At 36.8% G+C, this 16,351-nt stretch overlaps 1 long non-coding RNA gene across 1 annotated transcript; it reads right to left on the minus strand.

Annotated features, from left to right (window-relative positions):
- Nucleotides 1-4,838: 4,838 nt before the first annotated feature.
- LOC116787665 lies at nt 4,839-10,922 on the minus strand. Its single transcript, XR_004357391.1, has 4 exons — nt 10,835-10,922; nt 5,874-5,985; nt 5,237-5,344; nt 4,839-4,918 (listed from the first exon to the last, which is right to left on the minus strand). It is a non-coding gene; the product is annotated as an uncharacterized LOC116787665 (long non-coding RNA).
- Nucleotides 10,923-16,351: the final 5,429 nt, after the last annotated feature.

Below are 16,351 nucleotides of genomic sequence, written 5' to 3' on the forward strand. Positions count from 1 at the left end.
GTGGGAACGCTTAGTGTGCTTAAGAGGGAAGGCAAACAAACTGTTTTCAAGCACTTTTTAAACCACTTGAACAACAGACCGTTTGCATACAAGCAATTAGCATGTTAATTACAAATGCTTCTTATCCACTCATTAGAACATTTCTGAGATTCACTGACAAATATAGGTCTTTCTTTAATTATCTTGACTCATAGGGGAGTGAGGAAGCTCTTATTTAATTAAACTAAAAGGAAAGAGTAGTATTTTAAAGAATTAAAAGGGAAGAGTAGTATTTTAAAGAATTAGCTCTGATTTGGGATTTAATTACAGTAACTCTTCTAACTTCTGCATTCTTGTGTAAGACAAATGCCAGTGCTGTGTATGGGTTATACAGAATATGGAAAATAAATATTTCAGGCAATTTTTGAATATATGTGTAACTCAGCCTTCATTTTCCTTCACAGAATAGGAGTGTAATTTCTTTACAGGGACCAGGTTATTAACTGTGAGGGAGAATACAATAGTTAATGACTTATGGAGGAATCTGACAAAATAAAATGCCATTTAACACGTAAATTCATTTAGTGTCATCTTCTCCTCTATATTTGGATGCACTGCTTGCTATTCCATCCCAGAGGGAACAAGAGCGGACAGATTGTTCTTTTCAAAATAAAAATACACTGCATTGTCATTATTTCTGTCATGCCTTCATATTGGCATGAAATCAGCAGGAATCAATGAGAAGTAGGCTCTGCTCTCTGATAACAGCCACAACTGGGCAGAATACAGTCCAATTACTTTGATCAGGATGTCAATATTTGTGATGTCAAAGCAGGAGTCATGCAAGCCTCGTAGTGGGCAAAAGCTATACTACTTAGTTGAAATGCAGTAGTAGGTATGCCTCCTCGTGTAAAGTGCTTGTACAGCTCTTTACGTAAAGAGCCTTTTCTGTTTGTTTGCTATATAGTGAGGGAGGTTTTTTATTGCTTGTTTTTGCCAAAAGCATTTTCCACTTTTATTCTAAAAAATACACAGATGTAGGAAGGACATTACAAACTCTCTTGGCCAATGCTTAATGATGTGTGTGCAAAAGTTATTGCTGTTCTAAACTGTCTTTTAAATGATATTGAATCCCTCTGCTCTCCAGTAAGTACCCAGGTGAGAAACCAGTTAACAATAATGATAGACTAAATCACAGCTTCATGAATGTCATGTGAGTTTTTGCAGTATATTCTTTTTTCTGACAAGTCTGAGTGATGATAATGCTTTTGGAAGTGTATTTAAACCCAAAGGTTTATTTATTTTTTTAAAGCCATATGCACCTCAGTTGTTTTACTCTATTTTACTAAAAAAGTAATTAAACTTGTAACTTCTCATGTTTCTCTTTAGCTTTTCCTTGCAAACTCAGGTAAACGCCTGGAAACCTCACCTATAAGAATCTCATTTGGCATGAGACACAATCTGATCTCCTCAGTGTGCCCAGACTTCTGAAGGTTTTGTGAAAGTTTGCAAAAGAAATCCTATGACAGGCTAGGAGACACAGTTGCCTGCAACAACAGGTCACTGGGCACTTTTTCATCCTTCTCTTCTACATTTCTCTTTTGCCATTTCTCATTCTCCTCCTCAGTCTAGGTCTTCTGAAGTATCTGGGCATCCCTTAGTTTGTTTTGCAATATGTGGAACAACAGCAAAAAAATGGCACAGTCCTGTGTACCAGAGTTCGACTAGATGATACCACGAGGTCCCTTCCAAGCCAAATGGTCCAGTGATTATGTGAGTACCATTCTTTTACTGTAAAATCCTGAAACAGAAACATTTGTTTAAACACCTGGAATAGAAAATGTTGAACTATTGCACACAGTTTCTACCATCTGCAGCTCAGCTTTGTAAAAATAGAGTATCGAATAATTGTAGTACAATAAATCTCTCTAAACACTAAGAAGGAAAATTAAAAAATAAATAATACTCATGATTTTATTTTTATTTCTACAGAACACTTTTTATCTGCTCCAGGCCAAGATTATTTATAGTTGGACATTAAGTAAAGCCATCATACGGAGATGATTGCATCTAAATTGTACATTAAAACAAACCTTGGATGCCAATACATATGTTTTATTAAAACCATTGATAAAGCAAAGCCAACTATTTAAAAACAAACAAACAAAAAAATCAAACAAAAGTGTCTTCACCACACAGACATTTGAAACATCCTAAAAGTGTGTAAAAAATATTGGAGGTCTTTTGCAAGGTAACATAGATAGAAAAAGCAATCAACCCTATTTGGACGGAAAACCTGCTTTATTCCCCTGTAATTCTGTGGGAAAAATGCAGCAGAAATACATTAATTTCCTTGCCTGTTCAGCTTTCCACTTCTGTTGCTGAAATTTTTATCTGGTTTCCCAAGTTTACTGAATCAAGTAACTTTTTTTCTCCCTAAATTTTCAAAGCCCTACTTATGGTTCTGGCTTCTGTCTCTGGCTGTCTACATTTGAATACACTGAACTCAGAATGTTAGATTTGCTATTTCAACCGTCAGCTTCTTGTCTCTCTAGTTCTGCCTTCCCTCTATTTTTGTTTGCTTATAGATATTAAATTGCCAATTCAATAACTGTTCCTACCTCTTCTGAAATTCTTACCACATATCAACTTTCCTGTCTCATTTCCTGTACCAGCTACTACTTATTTCCATTTCCAAAGGAATCTTTCCAACCATGCACACATATTTTAAAGACCTTAATTTTCAGTCAGGTGGGAGATTCACAATGGTAGAATCTTTCATAGTTCACCTCCAGTCAAAATCTCCACTACTAGTGACAGTAAGAGCCAATCTAAAGCTCTTATACATTAACCTGTAGAAAATAAAGACCTGTTTTTTGTGGATTAATTTCTCACAAAAGTAAAAGGGACTTGTGCATGCATTTATAAAACAACCCCAAACCCACTAAAACAGAATGCTAAAGGAAAATATCAATATGTAGTGTGGAAAATGGGTAATTTCAGACATGCAAGTGATCAATCTGAATGCTGTAATGAAGCAATTGAGTGTCTTTTAATATTTGTGAGTTTTTTGTCCCCTGACTTACTCAAGCTTTCAACAGCTGTTTGTGCTCTCTCAATTTTTGTGTTTTATTTTCTCAAAACTGTTCTACCTTGACCATGAGGAGCCTTGAAGGACAGCTGGAGTGACACATTGAGTCTGATTGATAGCTGCAGGACCCAGATGGTGAACTCTCAAAAATGTTGCTGGCAGATAGTTTTACTGCGGGAACAGTTTGGATTTTTTTCTGTGGTTCCCTTAGCTGAAGCTTTACTAAATGCTAAGCAGACGCTTCTTGGCTAAGGTCCATTCAAGCTGCATTTAGATCTTGATGGAACGGCTACAGTCTCATAGAAGTTCATTGTTTGTACTCACTCTCACTCATGGAGAGTTTGCCAGCTCGTAAGCACTTGTATTCTTAGGAATTCTTCAAAATAGCAGCCTTCAATGGGATGTTTTGACTTCACTTTTTTACCGTAGAGAAAATCCTGTCAGAAAATCTTTGTCATGCTGTTTATACATACTGTACATTTTATGTGGAGTTATTTATAGAGCTGTGAGAGTTTTGAAAGACTGGAGCTTTCTTTGTTTAACATGTCTTTCAAACCAAAAGCATATCACAGGTCAATAAAAAAGTCTCCAAGACAAACATTTTCCTGTGTAGAGTAATCCTTTATGACTAGTATTCTGAAACCTCCATTCATGCTGTAATACACAAATTCTAGTATTTTTCAGGCTATTTTTCAGGCTCATGCTTAGCCTTACAGGTGATTAATGCCTAGTTTTAATCTCTCGGACTGATGGTTTCAGCCAAGTGATTTTGTGTAAATATGATATCCCTCACTAATGACTCATCAAGCCGAGTTTGTCTACTGAATCACTGCTAACAAACAAATGCCACTGACTGGTGAAACTTTGACCTACAATATTAAAAATGTTGTGTGTGAGGGAAAACATAAAACATAACTCTACAACCCTGAAAATCATTCAGCAATCCTGAAACTGTCACAGCAAGTTTTCCTAATTTGTGCGTAGGCATCTGCCATAGGGTTTAGTTCTGTAATTTTTTCTTCCTCTTTGAGTAATCTCTCTAAAAGCTACTTATAGCATCAGAAGAAATTGGTGTCCTTCAGTTCTTCTCCAGGATTTCTAGGTAGTGCTGCTGTGTTCCATTCAGTATCAAACAAATACTTCAAGTACATGACATGTATTTTGAAAAAGGCAATCAGGGATCTCTACATCTCTAATATTACTCCATGGAAAATAATGACATAAAGAAAAAGGTTTTTAAAAGAACCACTCATTGAGCAACCATAAGAGGTGAAACATGAGAGTGCTAACAAGCAATAGAATAAAATTACGTAGACCTGTATACATCTAAGGGCCCAATATAAAACCTACTATAGTCAATGGTTTTTAATCTTTGCTGGTTCAACTGTTGAAAAACAACACTTTTAGAGACTAATACTGGGCAGGTAGACATTATTAAAAACTATGTAACTTCAATAGATTTATTGTTATTAATCTTTTGAAATGAAAATCCAGATTTAAAAAAAAAAATGTTGGTTTTGTAACTTTCTTTTATAGACTAGCGTCTTTCTTTCAACTGTTTAGGAATAACCATCTTTAAGAAATCAGTCTGTTATATTAATGCCAGTTTTTCATATAATAACAGCCTCAATTCCTCTGTTTTTCTCATCCTTGATAGATAAGAGATATTGGACCTTTAAATCTAAACTAATACAAAATAGAGTAATTCGAGATAGATACAAAGCAGAATGCAGCAGAGGAGGAGAATTCTCAATCTGTGGAGGTGTTCGGGAAGAAAAGAAGAAAAAAAATTCTGGCAGGTTTCAACAATTCTGACAGCAGTTCTGAGCTGCTTAGAGAAATCACCAGCTGAAAAGAAAATGGAAAGTAGCACAGGTAAGGCAGGCAAAGGGTGTTAACTATAATAAATACAGTTTATCATATGGTTATAGAAATTTATTGCAGGGATATCAAAATATATATTTAGTATAAATATCTATAAATGTGTACCCAGAAGCATAAATATAAATCTCTCCATATAAACTCAAAGATTTTCTCGCTCTCTGTTGTCACCACATTCTCTATCAAATCCACATCTAACAATAACACTATTTCCTGTTAGACTATTCAAGATCTGCTTAGAGTGAATTTTCTACTATTCCGTGATCTTTTATCCAACTCTCTTACCTGTGTTAACACATTCATCATTCTCTCTTTATGTTGTCATCTCTGTTTTATTGTCACTCTCACCAGCACATTGTTTGCATCCATCCCCTGGTGTTTTTATGCAGTGCCCTGTCACGGTAGGAAAAATATATGGTTTGTTATTCATGCTTTCCATAGCTTGTTGAGTTCTTCCGTATTGCCTTTTTAGGTACTCACATTTCAGTTTCCTCCTATTAATAAATCCTAACATTAGAATCAATTCAAATAAGGAAAAAAAATCCAAACCTATAATTTTTTTTTGTCTCTTCTTACAAACAAACAATATTTCCTGCAATAAAGCCTGAATTCATTATAGTATTTCAGAGGGTAAAGTTTGCAATATTTCTTTTACATTTTTAATCTTCTGTTAGCAGGGGTGAGAAATGAAGGTAGGCTGTTAGAAAGGAGAACTAATTAAATTCTGACCAGAAAATAGTACACTGTATTGCATGTATCTTACGGCATTTCCTCCACTTACTACCTCACCAGTGATTTTTACAGTGTCATGCTATGTTGGAGCAAGATACACTTATAAGGAATTTATACAACTAAGCATTAACAACTTAATTAAAAAATGTCAGAAAAAATCTTCTTGACCATCAGCTGTGTTCATACATACTTCATCATGCAGACACAATATTCAGTGAATGGTAAGTCCTCATGGGCTGGCTCCTTGAAACTGCAACGTCTTCTGCAAAAGAGGTAAATGTGAGGAATGCCACCTGTGGGAACTTTAGGAAAACAAAGGGAAATTTGTTAAAAAGATAATTAATTAAGTAATTAGCAAGCAAGAAAGAAAAAATAAATAAAAAAAGAAGAATGAATGAGCAAAAAAATTAATCTAATTCTCCTCTTCAGTACATTGGAGTAGCTATGTTATTTTTTTTATTCAAATTTACAGATTAAATGGATTTCCATGTATGTAGTGTGTAGTGCAAGGCAATGAAAATTTTGCCATTAACTGTAATGAAAATCAAATGAAGTTTCCAGATTGGTTTTTTGTTTGTTTTTCTTTTTCCTCGCAGAGTTTGAGATATTTTGTTTTCCTCAGTACAAAAAGCATAATAATACCCAATATTTAACTTCAAATCTATATTTTTATTTTAGATTCTAAAAAATTAATTATCTTATTTGTTTTTATTTTACTGGAAGTGATCCACCCAAAGAGTGGAGCTGTTTGATACACCTTATTCCTGAAAGCTGGTAGTACATTATTCCAAAAGATAGTATAGTGATAATTAATATACTAATTTTAAAAGGCTAGTTTGTTGGATTTTTTAAATCATGATAGCATAGTTTTAGTTTCATTTTTGCACACAGAGAAATAAATGCTAGGGGAAAAAAGAGGGCTTCTATGCGATAGTCTCCTGAAAGTCTGGGGTCTGATTCAGAGGGAGATGAATAATAAACCAGGTAATGCCAATATATTAACATTGCCGAAGTGCTTGTCATGTATGTTCTATAAAGCATATGCCAAAGAAAAATGTTGGCAGGCACTGTGTTGAAATATCAGCTTAGTTAAAGGATTCATCATGAACCATTTGTCTTTTACCCTTCCCTCACCAGTCCTGCCAGCAACTCTCTGTCTGCCAAAACCAGAAAGGGTCAGCTGCCAAAAGGATGGATTTCAAAGTGTGATTTTTTTGTTTGTTTCAGTTTTTCTCTCTCCCATCTTTGAGAATTTTTCCCCCTCGTAAAATGCAGCATGTTGGATAATACGAGTTAATCAGGAAAGCTGTTAGCTTTGGACACTCTGTTTAGGCTGACTTTTCTCTGAGTCTTTATACAGAAATGGATGGAAGACCTGTAGACATTTCTGACTTCCTCTAAAAGGATGATCTCTGTATCCAAAGCAAATTCAAACTAGAAAATATGTAGTCAATAGAAAATGCCCAGGGCTTTCTGCATACCTCTGTGAAACCTCTGTAAATTTGGCTAGTATAAGACCCTAAATGGAATTTATAAAAAGGTTTTCACTTCATGTGCTGTATTAATGGGATGAGGAAAAGTTTGCTTTTCCCAGTAGCACAGGGGAAGTTTGCTGCTTTGGTAGGTACTACTTGAGACAACAGTGACACAAAAGACTAACAATATTAGAAGTGGACTTTTTAGATAAGGGCTCAATTTTCTAGAAACAAATGCATGATGAATCTAAAATGAAGGAAATGTTCCTGCATGACTGCAACCGGCTGTTTAGGTCCCACAGCTGCACTGTGCATTCTTTCCTGGCTCCTTCTTTTCGTAGAATTGTTCCAGCATCCCCCCATTTGGCATGCTCATCTTCTCCCAATTCCATATCAGACATTCTTGATATGAGAAGGCAAGCTAGAGGAGAGCATCCTTTCCTTTCATAACATCCTTCTATAAGGAATATCCTCACTGCTAAAACAAGAGTGAGATTTGAATCTCGAATGTCTAGCAATGTTTTTTTTGGGGGAAGGCTCTGAATCTCAGATTTGATGACATGGCAAGATGCTTTTAATCCTTATAGTACTTTTTCAATCTCTCTCTTATTTTCGTGTCCTCAATCTATAGGTGTTGCACCTCTGCCCAACTAATAACATTCTCAAGTAATAATTTTGAGTGCTCAAACTGATGAACACACCTGTTGGAAACCAAAAAAAGTGCTGAGGTATAAAGATGCCTGTGACTTGAAGCCAAAGTCTGTTAAAATATCTGGTTGAAAAGCCCAGCTAGTGCTCCCAATGAGTGGAAGAATGAAGTGTAAACTCACTTCTCAAAGTAGATATTGAGGAATCTGTGAGGCAGAGCAGTTGTAAGACACAAATACATAGTAAAACACTGTGCAACGAAAAGTAGTGGTTGTGTTTCTCGTACAAGTACTTGTTTTACTTCTAAGGCTGGCTGCAGAGTTATACATGGAATATCTACTGGTGGAAGATTTAGTATAAAGGGAATATTTGAGTAGGACGGACAACACTACTGATGAATCTCAAAATTGATCCCCCTCCCATGCAAGCTGGCTTACACAAGGGTCATATAGAAATGCAAATTCCTACAGAGAATGTTGATCTCAATGATAAAGAATAAAAAAATTCATTAGTTTTTATACTGCACTCTGGGGATGATGTTTAGACCTAATCTTGCAAATAGACTTGTAATGCCTCACTGTTATTGTCACAAAAGCTTGAGCTATGGCTCATAAAGGCATCCAGCATACCTTTACAAGGCATACAGTCCCTAGGCTCTTTACTGCTGACACTACAAGCCTTTTGTCCATTCTGCTGTAAACAAAATGGAAGACCCAGAGTTGCCAGCTGTTCAACAGATAATGGCAGGCTTGCTTTTTTTATAGTTCACCTACCATACTCATGTGCAATTGAACATGTCTCCCATATACTGTTCTTGCCAATTCTACCTCCAGCAATTATCCTGTTCTAGTACTCCATTGCAAAGTACCTACCAATAATTAGAGATTCGCAGGTGGCAGCTACAAAGCACTGCTTCTCTCTTCTCTTTGGAGGCACCATGCGGTGGGAGCTGAAACGTAGTGGTGCTGATGTTCACATAGAAGGTCATGACAGGGTAACAATTCTGCCTCATCTGATCCAGATGACAGTTGTACTCTATTTTGTCCATTATCTTCAAGTGAAGGTGGATGCTGTCTTCAACAAACTAACTTCAAAGCCATACACTGATTAAGTTAGGATTTTTTCCTCGCTTTTTGTATTTTTCTTATTTTTAAATTCCATTTCGATATAAGTCTTTCAGGTGCAGGATGGGAAGTATGCTACTTTTACTGACCAGTGAAATGACTCCAGCACCAAGTAGCTCCTCTGCTGGGTAATAATCACATACTCACAGAATGACTGAGATTGGAAGGGATAGCAGGAGGCCTCTCATCTGACCTTCTGCTCAAAGCAGGGCATGCTTGAATGTCAGAGCATGTTGCTCCAGAGTTTATCCAGTCTGGTCTTGCAAATCTCCAAGGATGAAGACCACAAATCCCCTCTTTGTCCACTGCTGGATTGTCCTCACAGTGAAATTGTTCTTTACATAAAGTCTGTCTCTTTTTTCAAGTTATTGCCTCTCATCCTCTCAGTACGTGTGACTGTAAGGAGCATGGCCTTCTTTTCAGTAGGCCCTGGCAAGCTCCCTGAAGCTATCACTTCTCTGGTCTGAACCAGCCCAGCTTCCTAGTCTCCTCATTAGGCAAGAGATCCAGCCCTGTCTATCTTGGTGGCCCTCCACTGAACTTGTTGCAGATTATCCATGTTTCAGTTGTACTGGGGGCCCAAAACTGCATACAGTTTTGTATATGTGGTCAAACGTAGTACAAAGTAAAAAGGGATAGAATCTCATGGCTTTTGTCCTTGTTGATATAGCCCAGGGTGCTGTTGACCTTCCTTGATGACAGAAGACACCCTGGCGCTCATTTTCAGCCCACCGTTTACCAACATCTTCTGTGCCTTTCCAGGAGAGCTGCTTCCCAGTCAGGCAGACCTTGGCCTGGATCAGTGCAAGGGATTAGTCCATCTCAAGTGCAGACTTGGTATCTACCCTTGTTGAATTTTGAGGTTCCTATCGCATTTCTCACAGACAAAGACCCCGGCACCTGCCAACAAACAGCAGCAACCTCAGAGAAAGAGATGGCCTCTTCTGTGACCTACAGCTACAGAACTACAGTGCTCAGAAACACAGGAATACCAGTTCATCCTTCCCAATCTCCAACTAAGTCTATAGGCTCTGGATTCAATGGTTCTTCTTACTACAAGTAGGCAGTCTGCTTTTAAAGACAAGGGACTACAGAATCAAAAGGCAGCAAACATTGGATAAACTGCAAATTAGCAGGCTTTAAAATTAAATCTTTCATCCCAGACAAGCTACATAAGAAAATTTTTATGAGTCAATTTTCCCTCTCTTCTGAAGCCTGCACCACTGCTTGTGATGTCTGTTTGGGTTTGTTTGTTTGTTTGCTTGCTTGTTTTTATTTGTTTGGCTTTTTTTTTTGGTAACAGGATACCAAAAAACCCCTAGGACATAAAAAGTCATCAAAGAATATTTTTCCCCTGAAATGTGTGAAATGGCTAGAAATCTGGTGATAAGGTAAAGAATACATTAGGATACATGCTAGTGCCACATTGGTCTTGAATAAGGCAGCCAAAGTCTCTCTTTAACCCTTTATTCTGAACGTTTACATGATTTTGCTTATTCTTACCCATTATATTCTGCTCTAGGTGGCAAGAGCTTAAACCTCTGACAGCAGGGTACTTTTTATTCAAATCCTTTGGAAAATCACAGAGGTCTGTACTGTTCCATACAGAAAACAGAAGGAGTATTAGATGTAATTCGAAGAGGAATAATTGGGGGGGAGGCTGCTGAACTGTGACAAGTTCTTATGTTAGTTCTCCCAGACTCTCCATCTCTTGCACTTGTTTAAGGAGAGTGAGTACTACCACTGCACAGGGCTTTTCACACCTGCAGATTCTGACCTGGTCTAAGCACCAATGAAAATGGCTGCTCACAGTTCTATTTCAAGAGAGGTTAGTACCAAAGAAGACTAAAGTGACGCTTATTAAAGCCTAAAGAACAAAAGCAGGTAAAGTGAAACTGCATCACCTCAGTGCCTTTGGTCCCTGCCTGTCTGAGGGGTGAGTGATCACTTCTCATCCATCAGACCCTGTGGAGGTTTGTGGTTAAATCTTTGCATGTGTGACTTCACAAGGGTTGTTTGTGATAAAGTGGCCTCTCATGGAGAGGTGTAATTCCCATGGCTTCTTCCTCTTGTTTGGCCAGAGGCTGCTTTTGACCTTTACAGGCTTTGAAATTCGATTCATTTTGTATTACAAAATATTCATTCCTCTGGGCAGTGAATAAATGGTCTTTGAAGTCACCACCTAGGGCTTCTTAAGTGTTTTCCGAAGGAAGTAGAAGTGCCTGTCGTCTGCCATATCAGTGTCCTTGCCTGCTTCACACAGAAGCTCCAAGCAGCACAACCAGTGCTGCTCTCTCTTCCTTGAGTGGAAGGTGTCTGGAAAAGAACATGCTACTGACTTATCTGCTTCTCCTCTAGACATGAAGCAGTGGATAGCAAGGGCTGCTCATAGTAGTGTGATGGGAATTTGAGGAGAAACAGGTGGCAAAGCAAAATCGAGACAGGGACAGGACAATGACATTGCCACAGAGGGAATACCTAAAAATGACTGTCTTTCCACCCTGAAACACAAAGAAAGTGAAATGGCTATGAAAATTTCTTATAATCACAGTATGATGAGAGTTGGAAAAGAGTATCTGCAATAACAACAGTGTTTTGCTTCCCATGAAAAAATGATTCATTCAACGCTTATCCTCAGAGACAACTCTTCTACAAAATCCATTCATACGTCAATATGAAATCTGGTCTTAAGACCTGTGTAGTTGTAATCCTCTTTACTTGATACAGGCAACACTGGTCCACTGCAACTGACTGACTCACGACTTTTTCCCAAGTAATTCTTTTTGCCTTCCCTGGACAAAGAAGCACCTTATGTCCAGCATTTTTTACCCTCGTCACAGCACTGGAAAAAATCTAAATAAGAGTCTCAGCAATACTAGCTGATATTCAAGGCTGACATTTGTACAGGTTCAAATCAGAGCATGTTAATGAGTGCTGTAGTCACATCCTAATGGAGGCACAAGGAAGCATGTCGTCCAACTGAAATTAAACTGATGAACAACATACAAAAAACTATGTTTTTACATCGTAAGTTGAATGTGTGTCAGTATTAAAACTTCTGGTTTTGCATTCTTACTTTTTATTGTATAGAATGCCATATGATGCTCAAAAAAAATCAAAAAAGTTTGGCACAGCATGCAGCATGGGAATTAAAAAGCAATTACTGTGCAGACACTACACTTGTTTTATTACACGGTTACTGAACAGGCCCAGGCAAATATATACTAAACTCATTTTAAAGTCTTTCTTATTAAATATTTGCAAGGAATAGTAAAAATTCTTAAGCAGTTTTTATTACAAAAAGACATATTCACACTTTAGAAATTAATATCATTTTGTTTCATGTTTTCGGTATGTTTTCACCAACTATATAGTATCACACAAATTCAGGAACTCATTTTTCATAATTTTTTTGAGTTTAGACATCACAGCAAACATTCAAAACAAGTTGATTTCTTTACATACTAATGGTATTTGAAATAACTCAAGCCATCTCTAAATTTTACTAGTAAAATGTGCTTTAAACCCACAAACTGAATGAATGAAAAGTTACAAACCACATCTCATGGATAACAATCGACCATGTTCTCCTGAAATGACACAAGATATTGGCTTTCACTCATCTGCTTGAAGTATTACAACAGATTCTTGGACTTGTAGGTAATGGGCTGAAGTGGGATAGCTCACCTCCGTATCCACTGCTCTTCATTTCTACTCAGCAAATGTGGAAGAGGTGGAGACAGCAGGTGCAAAAAGGTGTAATTCAGCCACTCTGACCTGACTGTCTCAAAGGCAAATGCCTGTGACTGAGCTAAATACATGACATTATTCTATAGTAACCAAGAGCAATGCACACCTCCAAATTATGATTCATCTGGACTATATTAGGAAGTGGTGAATCATCGTGTATTGATATATAGTGCCTCTTCATAGATTCCTAAAAACTGAGGCCAGGGTGACTAATTTAGGCTAATATATCCACCTTTTCAGTGTTTAAAAATCAGGTAAGAAATTCTTTTATAAAATAAGGGTTCTCCTAAGTCTGATGATGCTCTTTTACTGCTGCTGCAAGGTTTGGAATTGGAAACTAATTCTCTTTTCCTCAGAGTTTTTCTGCAGGGGTAAACACACTATGATTCAAAAGTGAGAAAAAGCAAGCTGTTCTTTAGAAGTATTCTGGTAATGAAAAGAAAGATTCCTAGTTACTCTATGCATTACATGATATTTACCTTAGCATTAATTTCACAAGATAACTTATTCGGTATTGGTCAATGACACATGCAAAGAGTGTTTTATCTTAGTTTATTTAATCTCCTTATGGTGACCACTTATTTCCCTTTCTTTTCGCTACATTTTGTAATTTTCTGGTGATTTTTGAGCCTGATATCTGGAATAGTCAAAGAAATAATCATTACTTTTTACAGGATGCCAGTCTTTCACCTGAAATTATCTAAATCAATATTTAGAAAAAAAAATTAAGTTATATGCTGTATCGGGAACAAAATTACATGATCCAGCAAAACAGTATTGCCAAATTGCCAGGTCCAAACATGGAGTAGAATTAGCTCTTCACCTTATACTGGTACCGAGAATCTAAGGTAAAACACCTGAAACATCAAAGGAAGCCCGTTGGAATCACACACAAAATCAGCCTGGAAAAATAGACATTGTTGCCTGTGCAGCCACCTGTTTTCATTGAAAGTGAATAAGAGAATAGAAAAAGGGGAAAAACTTACAGATAGAATAGCATATATCAGAGTTAAAAAAGAAACACATTTTCAAAGGAAAAGCCACAGAAAAAAAAATATCCTGATAACAAAAATACAGCTGTAACTGTACATTGTTTTATATGGAAATACAAATTAATCTGTGGTAGGGAAGGGGGCTTTTCAGTTGCAGCAGCGATGAGTAGCCCTAACCCTTCAATGCTGCTCCTGGAAAAGACTCGGCTCTGGTACTTGCAGAGGCTATTGAACATGCACTAGTGTTACTCCCCTTTAATAGTGTGTGCTACAGCTTCCCCTGGGAAACAGTTCTATCCCAGCAGCGGTAGTTGCAGCATGACAGCACCTTTCTGGAGGCTCTCCACTGCCCAGGGCAAACAGCCATGTCCTACAGCCACAGAGCCATGACAGCACCATGGCCTCTCAGCGCTTGCAAAGGCAGTGACAGTCATCACAGCCAATACTCATGTTATTTCAACCATTGTAATAGAAAGTTACGGATTACCTGGGGTGGGGGGGAGAGGGGGGAAGGGGTGTTTGTGGGGGGTTTTTTGATGGTTTGTGGTTTATTTGTTTTGGTTTATTTTATTTTATTTTTAACTTATGGAAAATTTTACTTTTGCCTACTTTGGAGATGTAAAGAGGTCACATTGGTCCTCTCATCTATTGGATAGTCTGCCTTGCCCCTCTGTAAAGGGAAGGTGTTGAAATTTGCCTATGGCTTGTATCAAACTACGTTTTGTAAGAGCAAACGGAATATTCATGCCGCAGGTCAGTTTGTGCACACCATTTATAGGAGACAAATGACATTGAGTGCTAAAACTAGCTGCTCAATTGCCAAAGGCTCTTTCATTTGTTATACACGGAAAAACATTATTAAATGTAACACCTTTATTAGCACAGTGTCTAGTAATGGTATAGCAGTCAGGGAAGAGTCAATCATTGGGTGTCTACTGCAAGCTAACTTTCTGAGAAGGATTTCCTCCTTTGGATATTAAAAATGTGTCCCTATGCTGACCAAAGCAATACAAACCCAGCAGAAATGTATTATTCCTTTAGCAATTAAAACATACATAACACCTTATTTTAATTTTCATTCAAAAGAATGAAAAAAAAAATGTTTATTCCTGCACAATAACTCTCTGTTTTGTGTTCATCACCACGGAGGGGGACTAAAAGGTAACCACAGTATGACAGATCTTTTCTCTAAAAAGTTCCATATCATGTTAGAAGTTGATACAAACCACAGGAACTTCCAGTCACAGAGAGAAAAGATGGAATCATTGAGCCAGGGGAGTAAAATTAAGAATGCAAAGGATACAGAGAATTTTAGAAACAATCAGATAATTTCTCTGTATATACATTTCTAAAACTCAAGTCTTTTTAAAGAGATGTTGAAACTATTAACATAGGGAGCTATAATAACAGAATATGGTTTGAAAAAGTGGTCTGTGCAAGAAAAGTTGAATTTTTCTTTTGTGAGTTATTGACTTCTATCCTTTCTTATTCAAGCAAAAAAAGAAGTAAATAAAAAACTTATCTCACACCAGATGCCAAGTCTGCATATCCTCTAATTTCAGAATTCAAAGCTTCACATATATTGTAGATTCAAACTTTGCAAAAGACCTCTTTCTTCTTGATAAAACAAACTAGAATTTTCCATCCATTACCTTCTGCATTTTGAGTTGTTTGAAATTGTATCTTAAATTTGCATTTTCTTTTCCTCGACCTAGATCTAGAATTTTTTAGTGAAATGAATAGTGAAAGCAGACCTTGAGAAATAAACCCAAGGAGGAAAAACAGTGGTTATTCAAACCTTGGAAATATTCTGACAAAATAAATACAACTAAAACATAAAAAATGTCATGCTTGTTTTTCCAACCACAATTTTAGAGATTAAATATCTGTCTGACTTTAAACTCACAGGCCTTGAATAAATTCCAAAATATATTGAAATTTCTACCCATTAGCTATGTGATGATATTTATTAGAATATGTACTCCTCTCTGACTGGAACTTATCCCTTGTTACTAGAATTTATCCCTTGTGTTTTTTTTTTTTTTAAAAAAAGAAACAACAGGTTGTGAGTGTTCATCACCTGCAGCAGTGACAGTTAAAATGAGCACAAATTTCACAAAAGGATTTGAGGTTCATGTATTCCTGCACTGTGATCTCACACTGAGAAAAGAGAAAATGTACTCATTTTAGCTGTCACTACTTTTCAGCCTCTTCATGTTGCCTTTTTAATTTATCATTTATAGCAGTATTGGCCTAATAACAGTACTGCTTTTCTTTAGGGCAATTTTATAATGTTTTTGCAGAATTCTTACTAGCTTCACTTCTTCAGAAATAAGATTTTTATTTGTTCAAAATAAGAGAACAAATGTCAGGTTAAGCCCAGCTGAATAGCAAAAAATGGATGAATGTTACTTATTTCATGCCAAATTACATGTCTGGATGTGATGGAAATGCATCACTTGTTGTAGAAATAGACACATCCTCAGCAATTTCAAGGAATTTAACCAAAATAAATAAGAATTTTTCCCCCCCGAGATGCAGCTGCATTATAATACTATTCTCTCACATAGCTCTATCATAACATCATACATTCTTTCAAAGCAATAACGCACCAAAGTTTTATATCTATCTTGCTCTGACTGCCTTAAATCACTGCAACAATGTTAGTGTTGGACTTTT

The sequence above is a fragment of the Chiroxiphia lanceolata genome, chromosome 1 (assembly GCF_009829145.1).
Source record: "Chiroxiphia lanceolata isolate bChiLan1 chromosome 1, bChiLan1.pri, whole genome shotgun sequence".
Lineage (NCBI taxonomy): Eukaryota > Metazoa > Chordata > Aves > Passeriformes > Pipridae > Chiroxiphia > Chiroxiphia lanceolata.